Source organism: Cydia fagiglandana, chromosome 1 (genome assembly GCF_963556715.1).
Source record: "Cydia fagiglandana chromosome 1, ilCydFagi1.1, whole genome shotgun sequence".
Classification (NCBI taxonomy): Eukaryota; Metazoa; Arthropoda; class Insecta; order Lepidoptera; family Tortricidae; genus Cydia; species Cydia fagiglandana.
The window spans coordinates 30,856,366-30,878,005 of NC_085932.1; the positions used below are offsets into that span (position 1 = coordinate 30,856,366).

Below are 21,640 nucleotides of genomic sequence, written 5' to 3' on the forward strand. Positions count from 1 at the left end.
CATATGGCAAGCGGTCGGCCCTGGCGCCGGTTCTGACCCACATACACATGCGTGTGTTAGACCGGCTTAGGGTTTATATATTGTCTAATTTGTCATTATTAACCTGTTTTAGGGTTCCGTTCTGCCATTTTGTTTTGTCTACGGAACCCTGTCCGTCCGTGTGTATGACAAAAATACAGTCACAGAAATATGAGCGAATCACTACACCTTATAAAACAAAGTCCCCCGCCGCATCTGTCTGTCTGTTCGCGATAAACTCGTAAACTACTGAACGGATTTTCATGCGGTTTTCATCTATCTATAGAGTGATTCTTGAGGAAGGTTTAAGTGTATAATTTGTTAAGGTTTTGTGTAACCCGTGCGATGCCGGGACGTTTGCCTCCTAAATCACCTCAAAACCTAGTTTTATTCTGGTCTCTCCTACATAATACCAGTACCGGCATCTCACGGTAATGAGGAACATCGTAAATGGAGTAATGGATCGTTTCTGGTCTAATCTTAAAGGTAATTGAAATCAAATTATCATAGCTTTCACAGTGCTGTATTGCACTGCTAGCTATAACTGCTATACTTAGTTATCTGGTTTTATACTTAAAAGACAGCTGGATGGCGTAATTGGCGTAGAATCTACGCCGTAGATTATGAAGTGAAACGGCAAATGAAACTGTCAATTTAGTTCTACTTAGAATATTAAAAGCGGGAAAAATGGAAATGCTAAAGAGCATTTGTTTGCAAAAACTAAATTTTCGCACGCTAGTCACAGTATGTACGAGTACAGTCACAGAATTTGAAGGTTTGTCAGTTTTGAACCTTAACGCCATTACATAGAATTGAAAAGTGGCAAATCTTCAAATTTCGTGACTGTACAATGTACATAAAGTAGGTACTCCGTACTAAATTTTAAGCAAAATATCCGTTATCCGTGGGGACTACAGCCCAAAGCCCTCTCGCGCATGAGAGGAGGCCTGTGCCCAGCAGTGGGACCTTTATAGGCTGAAATTATTATTATTATATCCGTTTATGTTTATTCAACTTTCAACTTTTAATTTTCTGCAGTTATGCACCACACAACGACAACAAACAATCAATTAGCTACCGCCTATCTCGCACTACCGCACAAGCCTATCGCACCTATCGCCTTAATCGCACATTTACCTTATATATTTTCAAAAGGTTTTCTTACCTTCACACCATACATCCTAAATCAAACCTTATACCTATTGTATTAAGATATACCATGGAACGGCCACCTACACACTTCTACTACATTTTATACACAAATCGGTATAATCACACAGATTAAAGATCCAATTTCAAAAGATCTTAACTCATACATACTGCGCCTGTAAAATGAACTTTATGTACATCAATTTAAGGTTTGATTTCGAAATAAAGTACAAATGATATAAGTCGTTTTTACAATGTAAATAGTTCATTATTAAGGGTGGCGGAGCGCAGGCGCCGCTTTGACACGCCGCCGCCTGCTGTGCCTTATAAGGGATGCGGATAGGCTATTTTTAGACGTTTCCAGGAATTATATTTTCTGCATATATTTGTTTGTGTTGGTAGGCCTAGGTTAAGTGCCAATATTATTATATTTTGCTATGTATTATTATTTATTAATTTCAACTCAGTGTCAAGAATGAGAAAAATCTCAAGTATTTTATATCATATCATAAGTTACTTTAATTTGAACATACAGGTATGCATTCACACTAACTTAGCCGCCGCCATACAATCGAACTTACGCTCTCATATTAAAACGACATTCACTAATAACAAGCAATGTGACATGAACATTTAACTAACATATATTTCGCTATGTCTGGCACTAGTTTCCTTAAATTAAATAGTTAATATCTGGGAGACCGAGCTTTACGGAGCGGAAAACATAAAAACTCAAAAATGCGCGTTTTCCCAGAGATAAGACCTAGCTAGATTGATTTATCGCCCTGAAAACCTCCATATAGCAAATTTCATCGAAATCATTAGAGCCGTTTCCGAGATCCCCGAAATATATATACCTATATAAATAAACAAGAATTGCTCGTTTAAAAGTATTATATAAGTAATATTATTATTAGATTTAATATACTCTAGGACATGTGCAAATTTAGAGGTGCGCAAAGGTTTAATTACCTACTGGATTACAGCACTTAAAGTAATTTCAAAATTAGTAATTAAACTTTTTTTTGTCTTCTTCTAGCTATATATAGTCCATGAGAGTAGTTATTCATCGCGTTTAGTTACAGATCTTGTTTCCTAAACCCTGTGTTTTCATCTTACGCTAATTAGTCCTTTTTTGTTCCAGATCTCCTAATGACATTCCACAGATAATCGTAAGTATTCTTACATAACAGGCTCACTGCATTCCAACACAACAATGCTAGCTGCACCAAAAATGTATTCTAATCAGTAAAGTGGCGCTCAGACGATCAAGCAATATGCTTGACGAACATAGTGTAACATACGTATATTATACCAGAGTAAAGATTAGTCATTAATCAAGATGACAATCATAATTAAATTGCCCAACGGAGGTAAATCTCAAACTTAAATATGCGAGTAAGTCCCATTGTGCAATTTAATAATGTTTAAAAATCATGAAAGTTTAAATTAGTGGTACGATAATCATACATCGTCAAACGCCAAACGAAAACAACCGTTGTATCGGGATGACAGATGCTACGAAATGCCTCGTGATTTCCATACATTGTTTAAGTTTGGATGAGTTTCTATCTATCATATCAACCATTGTCTTGTTGGCTAGACTGATGTACTATTTGAAATCTGTTACCTCTTTTGTGCTATGAAACCTCAAACCTCTACGGCCGTAGAAGAAATAGTTAATTGTCTTTTACACATGTCATGTCAATGTCGTTCAATAAAATAACGTAAATATTTACATATGTTCATATTACATACAAACAAAATAATGAATACATAAAAAAAACAATTACAACTAAAATTCAACGGATTGACGTAAATCAACATTTTTGTCAAGCTTCTTCAATCACGCATGAATGCTTAAACATCGCTTCAAGCTGGGTGGTAAAGATCCATCTCGATTTAATTGTCAAGCCTACATGCTCGTCAAGCACGGTTGATCGTCTGAGCAGCGTTTAAGAAATTGTTCACTGGTGATCCTATAGTTTTATCGCCACAGAACAATGGCTCACTTATATTATTTTATTTATTGTTTTTCTTATGCTACTTCATGTATTTGTTTTCTTGAGTGGCTAAGAGGATTATAGATATCAGACTGTTTAATGTAAAACTTCTGTTTCCCACTTGTGTGGTTTTAGCAAGGGTGAAGAGACAATAACACAACTCATTGTCATGATTGCATCCTTAATTACTTAATGTATGTATATTAAAAAATGACATTTAATTTTAAAATTTATATTTTTTTTTTTGATAACAAAGTAAAACTTAAAAAACATAATAAAACTTACTATGTACAAAAACTTATAGATCAAAACTTTGGCCCAGATCGCCGTTAACGAGCTAGGTGCCCATAAGGCGAAGGCTGGCCGTAATTTTCATCACTGAATGGCGATACTTATGCGCTGTGCGAAATAGTGACCAGCCCTCTGGTCACCACAGCTAGACCTTATTGAACTGAAATAATAATTGAGAAATAAAGTGCAGGGAACGCACTCACAATATAGAAAAAATAAAAAAAACTAGCTCTAAAACATAGCTTTCTATCGCGTCCGGTAACGCATTTAAGGAAATAAATACAGTCGTTATATACAAGTCTGACATAAATGGTAGTTACATTACTTAAGTTTACAGCGGGTATTATACGGACATGTTTGTGCCTTATATGTCGTATAATGTGGCTTGTTCGCTTCCTTGATGTGGAGTTGTGGACAAGATGGATGCTGATGTATTGTGGTATTTGTCTTTCGGATTCCGTGTCTACTAACTATATAACCATTGATGTTGAAATGGCCTTTTAAAAGTCGACAGATTATGTGATTATTATTTTATACCTTATTTTCCTGCAGTCTGCGAGGGATAATTGATGAAAACTATTCTATGTCCTTCCTCGGGCTTCAAACTATATCTATACCTTTAATGTCAATCGGTTCAGCGGTTTAAGCGTGAAGAGGTAACAGACATACAGACAGAGTTACTTTCACATTTATAATATATTAGTAAGGATTAGTAAGGACCTTCCAAGCACCTGTCTTGAATCACAATATATTATTTGTCACGTGATGTACTTACATCGTTTTAAAATACCTCGGTACCTCGCCTAGTTTCGTGCGCCAGATTGTTTCGGGAAGGAGATTTTTCTTCATAAATCGATACACAACTTGAAAATTGTAGTCCCATTTTCTCTTAAATTTAATACGAAATTAAGTAACAGCGTTTTATTGTCAATAATTCAATTTATTTGGCAGCATCCCCAATCAATTTGTAAAAGAACGTAGTAAATTTACGTAATCCTACTAGTGGCTCCTACTGCATGTTTACGGGGAATTAGTGATGTTTGCTTAATTAGTTAATTGCTTAATTAGAGAAATGGAAGAACATTAACATCCTTCTAAGCAACTATTAGGTAATTGCTTTCGAAATTTCGGAAACAGTTTAGTAAAATCAGTTGGAAATAAGTATCTAATGTAGTAAAAATAATCAATAGTGACGTAAAAGAAATCAGGATAAAGAAGTGCGCCCAGAGCCAGCCTATTGAATAATCCTACCTCCTTGCAGTTGCAAGTTGCAGGGCTAATATCATCAACCTGTAAACATGAGGTACAATTAATTTTATAGTAGATGAAGAAATCAGGGCCTAGTATTGTAGCCAGCGGCACCTTCCTTAATAATCCTGCTGTTTTGTTTTGAATCCAACGCGTACGCATGCCTAAAATCATCAAAAAATAGGCGTCCAGTACAATGCGTAGGGATGAATATAAAATGAAAAAATCAGGACCCAGAAGTCTGCCTTGTGGCACCCTGCTTAATAATCCTACTGTTTTTAGTCCGACGCATACGCAGGCCTAATGTCATCAACCTATAGGCGTGTGGTACAATGCGCGCATCCGCCGCACTTGAAGTAGCGGCTTCCGGTTCGAGTCTAGGGTTGACGGTGCTCGTTTTTTGAGAATACTACGTGGAGCTTTTTCAAGTTGCCTTTGACTATTCGAAGTATTCGACAGTACATCAAGTCTTTCTATCTCTCGATAGAGTTGCTTCCCTTTTTAAGGGATTCGTGCCCTAAGGGTATTTTCATATTAGGTACTTAGACAGACATGTGTATTGTGTATTTTGTGTGTAAAAATAAGGAGAGCATATCATAGTTAAAAATGTGCTTGCAAGTATATGTCTCTGTGCTATATAAAATAAAAGTCGACATTTTTTACAGAGTAATGATATGATAACTCACACTAAACCGGGCCGGGGCAGGGCCGAAGCTTCCGCCACTTCGTTTTCTATGGAAAGTGATCATCGATCAGCCGTCAAAGAAAATGACATATCGAACGCCTCGGCCCGGGCACGGCCGGGTCTAACGTGAGTCATCCTTTAATCCAGGATCTTTCTAACCAAGGATTGCCAGCCCTGAACCATAATCAGGGCATAGACAATGCGTCGTTGTGGCCATCTACAGCCTGCCCAAGTGCGGCTAGTGAGGCATGTGTCATCCACGACACGTTTACTGATGCCTATGACGACCGATGAAAATAAATGACATGGGCTTATGAAAATATTGCAGGTCCGTTGCATAATGTTTAGAAACATATATTCATGGAATTTGCATATACAGTGTGGAAAGATATGTCGGGCCCTGGAGGGAATCTACCTTCTAATCTAAGCTGCCTCATTTTACTTAAAGGAGACAATCCTTTATTTTTAATAAGAAACAAAAATGCAATACTGGAATCAGTTATGTAACGCTGCCATACATGACCCAAAAATTTTTTATTAAGCTATGAGCTTCATCACATCTGATATTTGAGTAATTCTAAGCATTTCTAGCCTGGGAGGCAAAAAGAAGCGTGCGTCTAGTCGGGGAGGGTGGGGTCATCTTTAAAAAAAATCTATTCTGATCCTGGTGGCTACTAGGGCAAGTTTGGTATCATTTTCGTATAAACCAAAGACGTAGAATTCATTGCTGATATTTGTTTTTTTTCAGTTTCATAGTAATTTTACAAGAAAAACGTAAAAAGGTGAAAATTTTGGTTGAAGATTTTTGCAACGCGGTGCCGAAACTACAAAAGATAGAAAGTTGAAATTTGCACACTAGATTACATTTATAAAGTGTACAAGAGATAAGAAGCGATTTTGAGAAATTCAACCCCTAAGGGGGTTAAAAAGGGGATGAAAGTTTGTATGGGGTTCAAGTTTTATTTTAAGCTAGGAATTTGAAACTGCGTAAAACGATATATTATTAAAATACAAGAAAACTAATTTCAGCGTTTTTGAATATTCATCCCCTAAGGTGGTGAAAAGGGGGTTGAAAGTTTGTATGGATATCAATAAATTTTTCGAACGCGGGACTTGAATCTTTGTATTTGGGGATATTATTAAAATACAGGAAAAGTAATTTCAGCGTTTTGTAAAATTCATCCCCTAACAGGGTTAAGGGTTAAAAAGGGGTTGAAAGTTTTAATCCATTACAAATCCAAGTAGACGCACATTTCTTATTGCTTCCCAGGCTTGAAATGCTTAGAATTACTCAAGGAACATATGTGATGAAGCTCATAGCTTAATAATAAATTTTTGGGTCAACTTTATAATTGCTTCCGCTACAACTAAAGATTTTTGTTTTTGCTTCAATTTTACTTGTCTAAAAATAATCTTGAGAACTAAGAACTTATTCGATTTTATATTTTGTACGACAGACGAGTGTAAGACCTAATGTTTCTTGGAGAAATATTATCATTAACATTAACTGTATCGACTAGTAGAAAAAAATAGCGAGTGTTTATTTTTTGGAAGTTTTACTCGGTTCGATTCCCGGTCGAAACAAGCGAATTTAAAAAAAATCTTTTACTGCAGTTTTGTTTCTTTTTAAAAATAAAGGAATGTCGCCTTTAAGTAAAATGAGCCAGCTTAAGGATTTAAGGTAGTAGTTTGCTGATATAAGCTAACCTTTCATTATATATAGTGTGTGACGGTCAAACATTGTGAATTCAATTCTCAGTCGTGCCGGATAGAGAAGAAAAAATTTAATATGTTTGTGTCTCACGGAAGTTTTGTTAGATTACATCTTTTTCTAATAATAATCGTAAATTCATAGAGACTTGTCAAATTAACCGTTTCAAATGCAATAAGACTGCATTAAATTTATTTCTGGTACCGACAGCTCTTTACCCGTGATATGTAGGCTAGCTGTCAGCCGTGTGCTTGCATAATGTACCGGTTTCAAGGTCTGTGTCGGCCGGAAGCTGGTTCGAAGATACCTTAAACAGTATGTATTGCGATGGGATGGCCACCTACGTCTATGTGTAGGTCTACTCCCGGGATCCGTTTTTTGAAAGCTAACTAATAACGTTTCTCTATACATGTACTTAATAAGTAAAGTGTCATTCCATGGAACTTGCTAACTATGTAAAAAAATTGATGAATTTACTATGTAGTGACTTTTGTTTACATAGTTAACAAGTTCCATAGAATGACACTTTAACTGTTACTAAACGGACCAATTCGAACAATGCTTAGGTATAAAATGTCACACCGATACGATACCTATCTGTGAGCGAGAGATATAAGTTAAACCAAAAACTTCACTATTGGCACTGACGGATCGGTATCGTATCAGCCCATAGTAGAACCAAGAGCTAACGCTGCATAATATTCGCATTTTACTGAGTATGGCAATGTCATCGATAATGTCAAAGTTCTATGCAAATTGATGTTAATGTAAGGTGCAAATTTTGTTTAGACGGACTCTATATAATTATTATAAATTAATTATACACCGTGTTTTTATTGAATTCCGTTAACTTCGGGGTATGGTTAAGTACGTTTAAGAGAACTAATTGGCATAGATAATTTTCAAAAAAAATTACTTATGCTTTTTTTAAATTAAGATTAAAAAGTTATTAAATGTAGCATATAGCGTTGTTGTAACACGGGTATTAGGTACATTGAACTCAACCAAACAATTGAAATCTGTCACATATCAATGTCATTTCTCCGAACATCGATCGACCGAGATTGTACTTTAGTTTAGGAGCAAATGTATGAACTCATTCTAAACACTAATCAATATGTAAACCGGCCCTAAGGCAAGTGTACACGGTTGTAGAGGCCTTATAGGAAAAAAAATAATAATTGAATATCTCCGAAATGGAGTTAATTAGAATATCGGTGTCTTTGAGAAAGTTACTCAATTTAAGCTCAGGAATGCACCCTTGAAATTAACGGAAATCAAAAAACACGGTGTATAGGTTGTGATTAAAAAAACAACTGTCAACACTAAGTAGTACTGCTGTCAAATACAATCTCGATAAGGGCGATAACTAGACTAAATATCGCAAACATTTTTAACATAAGGATACAGTTTTTTATTCCCTGCTGTGACATGTTAGTTAGACATTAGCCACAACGGGTCGGTAACTTGATCCGCGAAGGCGCCAAAATAGTAATAAATAATAAATCAAACTGGTTTATTTTGCATAACGCCTTTTAAAAGGTTCCGTTACAATATAAAATATAAACTTTTAAGTTTGTCTTGGCCACAAATCAAGAGTAAGTGGACATAAAAACAAACTGATCTAGATGCATCTAATTAAGATTTAGTAGTTTTAAATGTGTAATATAAATCACATTGATATTGTTCCCCATTTGCCATTAAAAATTATGATATACCTACTCGTATTGTCTCGAATTTCATTCGTGCCATATTAAACGATTTATTGATTTTTTATTTAATTTATATGTTCTTTTTTATTAAGCATAACGTTTGCGACCGATACTCATCTCGGTATTTGAATACCTACGTAGGTATTCACATCGGAAAATATTGCCGGGAGTTAAAAAAAAATTGTATTATGTACCAGAGTAGTTAACTTTTATTGTAGACAAGCGACATTTTTTTTAAATATGTTGAGCCCAAACAGAAGAATCTCTACTACTTACAGCAATTAATGTGATATTTATACACACACACTAAAACAAAGCAAAGACCCCTAATACAGAGCAGACATATTAATTTCCATCAAGTTGATCCGAACAGACAGACATATCGTGTGACGGTCGTCGCACCAAGGAAGCGATTCGCTGAGACAAAAACTTGTATGTTTTGTTATCAAGTTCCAACTTATATTTATAGGACGTACTTATTTTTAGTGCCATTCGTAAAGGGAAAATATTAAAAACATGTATCGAAATGGCATTGTAAAGGCTACTTTGCTTCGTTTAAGACAACAATACAATCATAGGGAAATAAGGAAGTATAGAGTGCTCTCTCCATACATCCGTTTTGTTACCCAAATGCCTATTATTTTCATAGTCGACATCTAGCGTCAAGTAGCGGAATTATCAGTACTGCTACTCGACAATAGATGTCGTAAATTAAATAATTGTAAATTAAATGTTTTGATTAATTATCTCTACATCAGGTTAGTTTCTGCATGGGCTCAACTACACCATAAAGAGTCAAAGGAAATTTAAAAAATCTGAGAAACGTACTTCATTCCTTATTTATTAAAAAAAAAAGATTTTCAGGTATTGTTACTAAAGATAAAGTAGAAGATTTTAATACGAAGTAGATCATGGACATGAGTAGGTATGTGTTTAAACAACGAATATTTTATATAGATCTATAGGTTTTTGATAAATTATGGCAGGTACCTATTCTTTTGTGATTGTGTTGCAAGATTTTTATCAAGTTGTCTAAGTATTACTATCGTATTTTCTCTGGATGTCTACATACATTAACTCCACGTGAACTTTAACTGTGAAATATAAGTATCAATTTCCTTAAACGTCTTAAAATTGCATGTTATGTATATGCAAATTCTAAGTTCACACCTACATTTTAAACCTTACATTGTTGTAATATAAATCAAATTTGCATGTAATTCTGCAGACCTCACACGTCTAGCTCCAAAACTTAGCGTTTCGTAAGCGATTATCCATTTTAAGCCTTACAACGTTGCAGTAAGATTGAAATTAGCCAGTACATCAGACCGTAACGCCAAAACGTGACGTCCCACAAACAACATTTGGTTTTCAGCCTTACATCTTTCTAACACGATTCAAATTAGCTTGTCCATGAGATCGCAACGCCGAAACATGGCGTTTTGCAAGCGATATTCAATTTTCCCCATTCGGTGCGCGCGCAGTGAAAGCGCACGACCTCTGAACCGCTGTCTCGCTAGGTCCCTACCGGTTGGCCTAGGTTCGAATCTGGGGACTTAGGATTTAGGCAATGAATGACTAGAGACTTGCATAATATAATTTAGTTTTCGTTTATAAGCTAACTCTACCGACAAAGTGTAGCGTCATATTTGAATAGGAAATTGACTTAATTAGTGGTGCTTATACACTATCCATCGCTTGCTAAGTCGGTGCAGACTTTAGAATCTAAGTTAAGTATTAAGACTCTTTCTAAGCCTGCTCTCTCTCATCTCTCTCTCTCTCTCTCTTTTTTACTGTCATTAGGTATTTGTACAAAAACACTTAAACTGTCTTAGACTATCTTTTATTTGTGTTTTCTTAATCAAAATTGTTAGCTCTATTTATTGATATAATCTACATTGCATAAACGGCGAACTTAATGCTATAATACTTCCTCTACCAGTCAGCCTTCAGCCAAAGCAAATAAGTTCAATAGGTAAAAACCGGGCAAGTGCGAGTCGGACCCGCGCACGAAGGGTTCCGTGCCATAATGCAAAAAAAAAGGGAAAAAAAAACGGTCACCCATCCAAGTACTGACCCCGCCCGACGTTGCTTAACTTCGGTCAAAATTCACGTTTGTTGTATGGGAGCCCCACTTAAATCTTTATTTTATTCTGTTTTTAGTATTTGTTGTTATAGCTGCAACAGAAATACATCATCTGTGAAAATTTCAACTGTCTAGCTATCACAGTTCGTGAGATACAGCCTGCTGAAAGACGGACGGACGGACGGACAGCAGAGTCTTAGTAATAGGGTCCCGTTTTACCCTTTGGGTCCGTAATCCTAAAAACTATCTAGACCAGTCGCCCTAGACAATGTTTCTGAATAGGCGACGGTAATTGGTTATCATCAGGCAATTCGCCTGCTCGTTTGCCTCGGATATCATAAAAATAGTCCAGTAAATTTGCTTCTTAAAAATAAAACGACCTTTACAAGGACGTAAAAGCACAATATCTCCCGATTCGTCACCCGACCTCAACCTTATCTACTCGTACAGGCCGAGGATCAAACAAACAAAATGGCCACTTTTAAGGAAGCAAGGTGAATGGTAAGGGCGACACCCGTCTTACTTGTCTGCCCAAAAATGTGGGACCTTGAGTATTACTTACAACTGGCAAGTCAAACTGCTCTGCAAACCAGTATAAGCGTATTCTCGTATTGCTAAGCTGTGGAATGAACTACTGTCGCCCGCGGTTATTCCGGAACGATACGACGTCCAAACCTTCAAGAAAAGAGCGTACTTACTCCCCGGCAACACACTTGCAACCTCACTGGTCTTGCGGGTGTCCATGGGTGGCGGTAATTACTTACCGTCAGGCGATTCGTCTACGGGTGCCGGGTGCAGGGCCTTTAATGTCATTTAAAAAATGCACCAAAATTCCTAGGTAGCGAGCTAAATTGGTTAAGTACCTAATCAACGATCAAAAGTGTGAGGAAAATTTTAATGAAGAGAAGTGTTTTTGAAATTATTGAATCCAGAATAATATGTTTGATTTTTTATCAAAATAAAACCCACCGTATCTCAGGAATGCAGCTTTTCGTATTGTCCAGTCCGCTAACGATACGTTTTTGGTACTTTTGGGTTTTGGGTACATACCTATTTGAATGTATAGGTATTAGGTACCCAAAACCCAAGCGTATCTAGGCTACTATAAATAGAATCTCAACAGTGGTTACCTTTGTAAATTTGATGCCAGTACGTGATGGCTTCCCTTGTACACACTTTAAGCATCATTCTAGATATAGTATATGACTGTGGTCGCAGGTCATATTAAAACTGGTCGGTGTAAGAGTTGGATTCGTACGAGTATGTGTTCGGGAATGTTCGACCTTGTGACAAGGTTGGGTTTAGTGCTTAACTTGCCTAAGGGACTTTGGTAACGTAGTTGTTTACTCTTTTATGTCTTTAACGACTCTGTCCTAGAGTAAGCTTTTAGTTTTTAGTTATTAAAATATGCACAGTAAGTAGACACTTCTTGAAATTGACCGAAAATGGTTACTTTTGAATTGGGTGTTATACTTAAATTAAGTAAAAATGCAAGGGTAGAGTACTGTAAAGGTCTCTAAATCGATGCTACCGCTTTGCCTAAAATATAATATAGGTACCACTATACGTAGATATAACGACCTTTAGATTGTGGAAAAATATAAGTTCTTATACTACATATATTAAGAAAAATTGGTTGCATCGGTGTCATTGATCTCGTCTGTCTGCAGATACTTATGTAAGTAGGTACACTATTTAAATGAAAATGAAAATTTATTGATAACAAGGTTACACGTCAAAGATTACATAAAATTTGAAATATCATTGTAGATATTCTTATACGTATATTACACTTATTAATTATTAATACTTCTGTCGTAGTAAGTATACATGTTTATTTATTACAATTAATTTATTTAAATGAGTACATCATCAATTTTGCATGAAAGATATTCATAAATGTCATAAAACGGTGATTTTAGTAACCAACGAACGAGGTGGTTAAGTTTTCTCTATTGTTGCTAAATAAAATGAAGAATTAAAAGTATTCAGTTCCTTAAATGTCTTGTCATTAAGTTAGACGGATACTAAACCTTGAGGTGATTAAAACCATTTTACTAAAATTTGACTGACAATGAGTAGGTAATAGGTATTAGGTACCTATTGTATTAGGGTTTTTTTCTAACTACGAACAAAACTTAAGCTTACCCATACAAACTTGACAATATAAAGTAAATTAAATAGTACTTAATCAATTGACCATTTTTAAATACCTACAACTAAAGATATTGTTTAGCATGTATGTTAACGCAAATAAGTTTTTTACCTTCCTATTATTTGTAAAACATTTATTACTTCAATTAAATACATTTTAACGCCTTTGCCCACCCAGTCACTGCATTAACTTTTTACTTTACTGATGGCACTTAATTCAAGTTTTTTGCTGTTTAGGATTTAAATTTAATCCTTATAATTGGTCAACTGGTAGAGCCGTAACTTTTAGCCGAGAACAGGACGTGAAATTAAATTATTCAGAATACCCAATTACTTAAATAGACATCCATAACATCTGTAAAGTAGAGATTATTTGTGCTCGTCATAAAAAATAAGTTTTTTGCAAAAATTTCATTTTTGGTACAAGCTTTTATAGCTGACTGTACATTTCTTTCCAGGCAACTAATAATCATCGAGACAATTCTAAAAACCCCAATCACAATTGGGTTGTGTTGTTTTATCACAGAGTTCTCGATCAGATCAGCTCGATGGTATCATAATATTGCATTGTCACCCGACTTACATATGTATGAAAAATTTCAGCTCAATCGGAAACCGCGCAGTGGATCAAATTTAACTTGCAAGATTTGATTACAGACAGACAACGGGACAGGTGAAAGTAAAATTAAATAAAAGCTTGTAATAAGCCCTTCTTGAGTTTTGTTTCTAGGGTCACCATTCTCGCAAGCAACTAAGCCAAAAAAGCGGTCGAATGCGGCATATAAATTGTGTGGCAATTGTAAATTTAATTTTTGATTACCTATAGCTTCTTTTCTACATTAAAAGTGTCTGGTTCTGATTTATCCATTACCTAGACAATGACACGCCATAAATTTATTTAAGTATTGTTATCTGTAATGATGACAGGGTGTGAAAGGCGAAGGTCGATTAGGTTAGATCAATTGCTTACTATGATTGAATTAATCTTATCTTTTAATTCCATTATGTGATGTAATTATAGTCATTGAGTGTACGTATTGAAGTGATTGTTAAAACATATCATTATTTAATCAGGTTTGACCTACGCTTAATGAGTAATGACCATGATGATGACCTGATGGTTGTCTAGAGATTTTAACTTATCCATCCCATTCATCCCGACTTTTTGTTACGGTCTTTTTAGGGTTCCGTACCCAAAGGGTAAAACGGGATCCTTTACTGAGACTCCGCTGTCCGTCCGTCCGTCCGTCCATCACCAGGCTATATCTCACGAACCGTGATAGCTAGACAGTTGAAAATTTCACAGATGATGTATTTCTGTTGCCGCTATAACAACAAATAGTAAAAAGTACGGAACCATCGGTGGGCGAGTCCGACTAGCACTTGTCCGTTATTATTTTCTAGACTTTTTTTTTATATGAGCCATTTCCAACGTACGTCTAGATTGCCGAAAATCGGCGATTTAGTAATAATGTTCGCCGAAAATGATATGAGCCGCATCTCTAGTTGTGTTACCGTGGGTGTACAGAGTAGGTACATTTATAATATATCGATCAGCACAATCAGTGGCAAGGCCACGCGTGGGCACCGTCATTGAGTTAAGGTATCAAATCGGCATTTTGTAACTTTGACGTGTGTCGGTGAGAAAAAAATGGAAGTTGGGACGAGTTGCGAAATAGTACCTACGACTACTAATCGTTGTGAACGCAATGTCTTAGGTATGCAGAAATAATGTGATAAGGTCATAACTATGTCGAATTTATCACACATCGTAGGTACAGGTTTATATCCATATTCCTACTAAATGCCGGTATAGAAGTAATTAAATAAAGGTTTACCTACTAAATTAAATACATATATTGTGTTATCCATAAGTGGAAACTATTTTTTTTTTATTGTATGTGTAATTATATGCTGTTTGTTACCCTTTGCAAAAAAAACTTTGCTAATTCGCGAGATAATATGAGCTCCTATTTAAGTAAATACAAGCATTTATGCTTTCACCATCTTATTGTGGAATAAATAGTAGGTACAAAATTCGACACGTCGGAGGCATCATTAGGAGATGCTGAAGATGTTGATGTTATTGTTGTTGTTGATGTTCATGTTGTTACTATTCCGTTGCCAGACGCCAGAGGGTCTACCGCGAACACCGAAGTTCGCAAATTGCAGGCATCTTTCTTTTACTCCAATTAAGGCGTAATTAGAGAAAGATGCCTGCAATTTGCTAACGTGTTCGCGATAAGCCCTCAGATTTGACGGTCCCCTAGGAACTTGAAATGCACATAAGTATAAATAATTGCATTATAATGTTGAGATGCAATAAAATTCATGCGATTCATGCTTACGCGCAGTTCTCCGGAACACTCTCAGGTGTCATCGGGTCCATTCAGCATCGCCGGAACGCCCGGAACTCTGTCTTCTTAGAACCACCGGGGTTGCGGGAACGGAGATTCACATCTTGTTGTGTTGGCGATTCTTGAGATCTATATGGAATTCAAACAACTATAGTAGGTATTGGTATGAAAAAAATATATCTTCATTTTGAAGATTCTCTGCTCCAGGTATATGACTTCGTAAGAAGAAAGACAAGACTTTATTTTTGTTATATTATTTAAAGATCGTTATACAAGGTAACCCGGTAATTTTTATATCTCCCCAAGTACTTATTTTAAGTTTAAAAGTCAAAGTAATCAATCATTTGCTATAAAAACAAATAGGTGTCAATGTCGCAAAATGATTTGTTATTTTTTTACCCTAATCTGATGGTGAGTCACATACTGCCTAGATAGATAAAGATGCTTCAAAGTGTTTAAAAATGTTTTGAATTGCCTAAATAGGGCTTAAAATAAGGTTATCTTGGCGTAAAAACTTTTGAATTTGTTGAAATCAACAATAGATATTAAACGAAGCCTAAATCTCCCAACGACAGTTAAACAATCCACAAAAGTACTTAAGCTTGTAAGGACAAATTAAATCAACCATAATTGTACAAAATCACCTACAAGTAACATTTTAGAAAGACCAGGTTAATACATAAAGTACTAACTCCCAAAAAGGCTAATACCACAAATACTGCGGCGAATTTAAGCTGTTTTAAAACTAAGTGATAAAATTTCGAAACTCAGGTATTTTCGCGCGAAGTGGCATTTAGTTAGGACAGGCAGACAGGCAGACAAATGTTCGCGAATGTTAGTAGATCGCTGAGTGGACGCGGTGCGTGGGCTGACAAGCCTACTGTGTTGGGTTTGGTGTTTACGACAAGAATCTAGCGGATATATACGTTTGTCGTTATTAATGTCAGGGTTTAGGACTAGGAGCAAAAATTGCGATAAAAGGATTCCAGGAACCCCCAGACACAGAAAGGCTCCAGGAACTTAGATCCACCCAAGTTAATATCTTTCAAGAGTCCAGTGGGGCAAAACACCATTTTTTTTTGTTTAATTACTTTGCTTTGTCTCTAAAATAAAACATTACCTATTACTAAAAATGAACTGCTAAAGGAGGCATACGTACCTATATATTATAATTGTAATAACTAAGGATTTCCTTCAACGAGAAATATTTATGACAGTAACGGGTCATATCCATAACAAATTTGAATCAAATTCATAAACTATTATTACAATGGAAAAACACCTCCTGCCTCCTGGTGAGAGACAGGTCAAAACCAGAAGACGTGGAAAGTAGGGAAGCCTTTGCCCAGCAGTGGGACACTCTAGAGTCTCATAAATAATAAGTAAAGTAGTTGGGTAAAACACATTCCGTACGCTAATCCCTTGCACCACACCCGGCATAACTTTCCCAATATGATTCGGCTGACTTACAAGGGCGATAATGGATGAAATTTAGGAATTCCATTTGATACACGGCGACAATAGTTGGCTTATTTCCAAGTTTCCAACTTATCTCGAACGATTTATGTTTATTTGCTTTTTTCCTTGATGTATTTATTGGACCACAAGTTCTGGACAAATTAAATGGCGTTTTAAGTTATTTTGTTGTACGTGACATATTTGGAATAGTTGATATTCTTGCTAACTTATGTTTTCTACCGATCTTCGAGTCTATTTTAGTTTCCATTAGCAGCGGATCTGTCTCGTCTTTGTCTCTCTTCAAATTTCTTCTCAGTTTTCACACTTTGATCATTGAGTGGTATAATGTTGAAATCGTGTTAATGTCATCTATACTTTCTCTAATTATTTGACTCAACCCTGCACTTCAAAATTGGTAAAAACCTATATCATGTTTTCAAATATAAAAATCAATAAATTAGCCCGCTAGCTAGGAACAGATTTGAATGACCAATGGCATCCCGGGGAATAATACGTAAAGTGGTGTGTAATGATGTGTAATGAACCCTCGCGAACTTCAGTTGCCACACCCTAGGAGTTGAAAAACGGCAGCAGAAATTGTCATCGCAACCTATTTAAAACTTGGTCAAATTATATTATATTGTCAAAAAAAACATTATCCGGTAGTACCGCGATTTTTATTTATAGCATCTAAACTATCATCTGATCTACATAATGGAATAATATTATTTCATTTTAGGTAAAGTCTGGACCATCATGTATATTATGTTCGTTCGTTCATCGTTTAAGAACAGCATATCGAATAATTCTAAAAACTGCTGCATAATATTACGGAGCAGGCACACCATACAACCTTCCAGACCTTATCTGGGATTTAGGATCATACTTTTTATCAAGGCCATATTCATGATACCAAATCAAATCAAGCTTGCATCTCTATCGGTCTAAACATGATTCATTGATATTCGTCCCTTCGCTGCCCTTTGCACGCGTGCTCGCAGTATAATTTCACAATATTATACATGTAGTTACTACTAGATCTCGAAACGAACTCACCAAACCCTTACTGAGGACTGGCTTTTAACTGTCACCTCTAGCCGCCTATAGACTTATGAAATGGCTTCCATTCCATTGTTTTTTAATCTATTTTAACAAATCAAAATGTCTTGACAAGTTTTTATCGAAAGTACCTAGAGGTTAAGCATTATGCTGAGTTAGGCAGGTCCATTTCGTGATGTTAGACACCTTTAATTTCTATTTTATTAAGTTTGTTGTATTATATTTATTTGAATTTGTAGTTATTTTATAAAATATGTCGTTAACCCTGCTTATCTATCTATCTTTATTTAAATGTCAAATGAAACTCACGATTTCATAACTGTCTATACTTTCGGTAAAAAAACGCCAAGGTGAGATCAAAGTGCCAAACAATTATCATAACAATAAAATCAAGCCCAGAGTGGAATCAAAACTCGTATAAAATCAAAGTGATAATGCTAATAAAAATTATAGCAGCAATAATATTAAATATTTGCCGATATATTGTAATAAAAAGTATTCGGTATGCGAGGTATTCAATTTCGTAAAGGTCTTTTAGTGAAACGTTTGCTTGCCATTAAATGCCAGAGAAAATATTTTAAAATGTCTTATACCTTCATAATACTTCGTTTGCTTTTATAATATATGTAAGTAGGTACATATATAAAGCGAATAAATGCAACAAGGCATCTAACTGAAATGAATACGTGTAAATAATTGTTAGAGCTAGATGACGTAAGATTTAATATAGTGGAATTTAAGGAACGGTGTCTCCGAACAGTCCTAAAACGTTCGGATTTGGATGTTACCATACTCGTACCTACTCGTACTTGTAGTGTCCATCTATACTTACAGCCGTCTTCGAACAATGAGATACGTCAAATACTAGATATTGAAACGGTATGGAGTAGATATGTCAGTGTCAAACAAGTGTCAAAATTGACATTCCTTCAAACAAAAACGTCACTTTTGACACTTGTTGACATATCTAATCCATATCGTTTCAATATCTAGTATTTGACGTATCTCATTGTTCGAATACGGCTTTTACTCTGGGCCGCCTTTTCGGTGGGTACCTGAGTAGGCGTAGGACTGCCACTACGTATTTTCATAGTTCAATCGAATAAGAGGTTTATCTGCAGCGATTTTAATAGCTCTCGCAGTGCCATTGTTATTTATACGGCATAATTGCATAGAAGTTTGACGTTTAAAATAATACTTGCACTGCTTGGGCTATCAAATCCGCTGCAGACTTTTCTTAGTCTGACTCTATGTATTTTTTGTGAAATAAAGAAATAAAACGCAGTAGACCATCGAACAAAGTTTATACTAACCTAATCCATAGGCTTATTTTGTAAGACTGATAGTGATTTTGTATCGAGAACAGTTAGTAGCACACGTATCAATCGTATCGTGAGATCACGGGTCTTCGCCTTGACATTACATTGTCAAACCACATTGTCAGAGTGTGTCTAAAACGCGGGTTACATTTAATCAAGCCAATTGATAGATGTTATTGAGTTACCACAAAAAATGTCGATCACAGCTATATTTATGTTTCAATTGCACTCGTTTTGATTGGTTTATGTTATTTTTAAACCAGTTCTTTATCTGTGTATCATGTGTATGTCTGTTATGTAGGTATCTATGTATTAGGTAAGTTGATTGACCACACTTTTGCAGAATACGGGACGACGAATTTCATAGCATAGGTAGTTTATTATTATTATAAATAAAATAGTCAGATTTGTTTTTAATTGTAAGGTACCGTATGGTCCAGTTTTTAACGTTGATTCTTAACGAGCCTTTATGATTTTGTACTTATTATATTTATTTTGGAGCTTATATACACTAATGCTCTTTCTATATTATATACTCAACATATTTGAACAATACTTATACTCGTACATATTTTTCAGGAATTTGAATTTGGACCATAGTTGTAAGTCGTGAAGTTACCTGATTTTACGGTATATGTATTTTCCTACTTCTTTAAATTTGATTCAGTGCCTATAGTTTGTTATAGAACTGGAGATTATTACACTTTAAAAGTCAAGAGCTAAAACTAAAAATAACGACTTAATCTCACTCGATCGAAACACCTCGTCGTGAGATAGTATGAAATGTCAATGTCATCTTATTGAATCTCTTTTGCTCATCATCTAGATCGAATCTATAATGAGCACTTGGAAAATATGCAGGTTGATTGCGAAATGCTCCCGATAGCGGTAAAATTTTAGTTTACAATATGTATACCTATGACAAATTCTAACTAATGTCGATAAGAAACTAAAAACAAGACCGAAGTGATCCCATAAGTGTTCCGTAAACAAAGTTTTGTACGGAACACTAAAAATATATACTAGAAAAAAAAGAAACTAAAGAAAATAAAAGTCCTTAAAAAAGAAATAAGTGGAATATTACGATTTTTGACAAATCTGCAGTTGAATCTGCAAGTAGGTCAGCGAAATTCTTTTATAATGTGGTCCGACTGTTTAAAATTGATTGCAATTATATTGATTTTTTACCCGGCGCTACAAAAACTTCATTTGCTTGTCGCGAAACTTGTAGAGTTTCGGCTCGTGAGAATATCTTATCTTACTTGTAATAAATAAAGAAATAATATGTAGGTATATCTTCTTCTTCGACCTAGCGTTTTCCCGGCCTAGCGCCAGGGTCCGCTTTCCTGCTCAGTCTTCTCCAAAAATAATAATATGTAGGTACATAACTAAAAATATTTAAATTAATTCCACGAAATCAGCAAATTAATTTACCATATATGTATTTTTTTATGTCAAGGTACTTAATTATGTAACTCTAGTCTAGTTTAGTATCATAAATATTCGCAGAATGTCTCTTCTTCTTCTTCCGCGCGTTATCCCGGCATTTCGCCACGGCTCATGAGAACCTGGGGTCCGCTTGACAACTAATCCCATGATTTGACGTAGGCACTAGTTTTTACGAAAGCGACTGCCATCTGACCTTCCAACCCAGAGGGTAAACTAGGCCTTATTGGGATTAGTCCGGTTTCCTCACGATGTTTTCCTTCACCGAAAAGCGACTGGTAAATATCAAATGATATTTCGTACATAAGTTCCGAAAAACTCATTGGTACGAGCCGGGGTTTGAACCCGCGACCTCCCGATTGCAAGTCGCACGCTCTCACCGCTAGGCCACCAGCGCTTCCTAGGCCACCAGCGCTTCAGAATATTCGCAGAATGTCATTGTCTAATATATCGATCGATACATATGTATAAACTATATGTTTTACATCAATATCAACTGTTGAATAAATCATATGAATTTTATTGATGTAATAATAAATTTATATAACATTAACATAATTATACTTCCTATCCAAATCCAAGACAACAAATATAATTTACAAGCAGCAGTACATGGAATCATGCCGTCCTTGTCACACATTTTAGAAATATAATATTTAAAAAACAATTTCGCGCTGTTCCCCTACCTCACTACGCCATCGTCCCTCGCCATCCCACTCTAACCCCGCTCCGCAGATACCCGTCATTACATGTTTTTGTGTTAGTCCGAATCACACGTATTTTCGCCAAAATAGTGTTCCTCTAAAAATGTCTGTGTGTGTGTCGATTGATGAAGTTAGGGTGAGTAATTTTAATATGTCTATTAAGCGCTGAATGATAATTATAGAATCAAAACATTACTTGTACAGCCGCCGGCCGCCGTGGCCGAGCAACAAATGAATGGT

General features: G+C 35.7%; 1 protein-coding gene across 1 annotated transcript in view; it reads left to right on the plus strand.

The window, feature by feature from the left end:
- Nucleotides 1–2,296: 2,296 nt before the first annotated feature.
- Nucleotides 2,297–21,640, plus strand: part of LOC134669688 (inverted formin-2) — a 44,979-nt gene continuing 25,635 nt past the window's right edge. The window contains exon 1 of the mRNA XM_063527367.1: nucleotides 2,297–2,339. The gene's annotated coding sequence lies outside the window, so the exon portion shown is untranslated. The remainder of the gene's footprint in view (nucleotides 2,340–21,640) is intronic.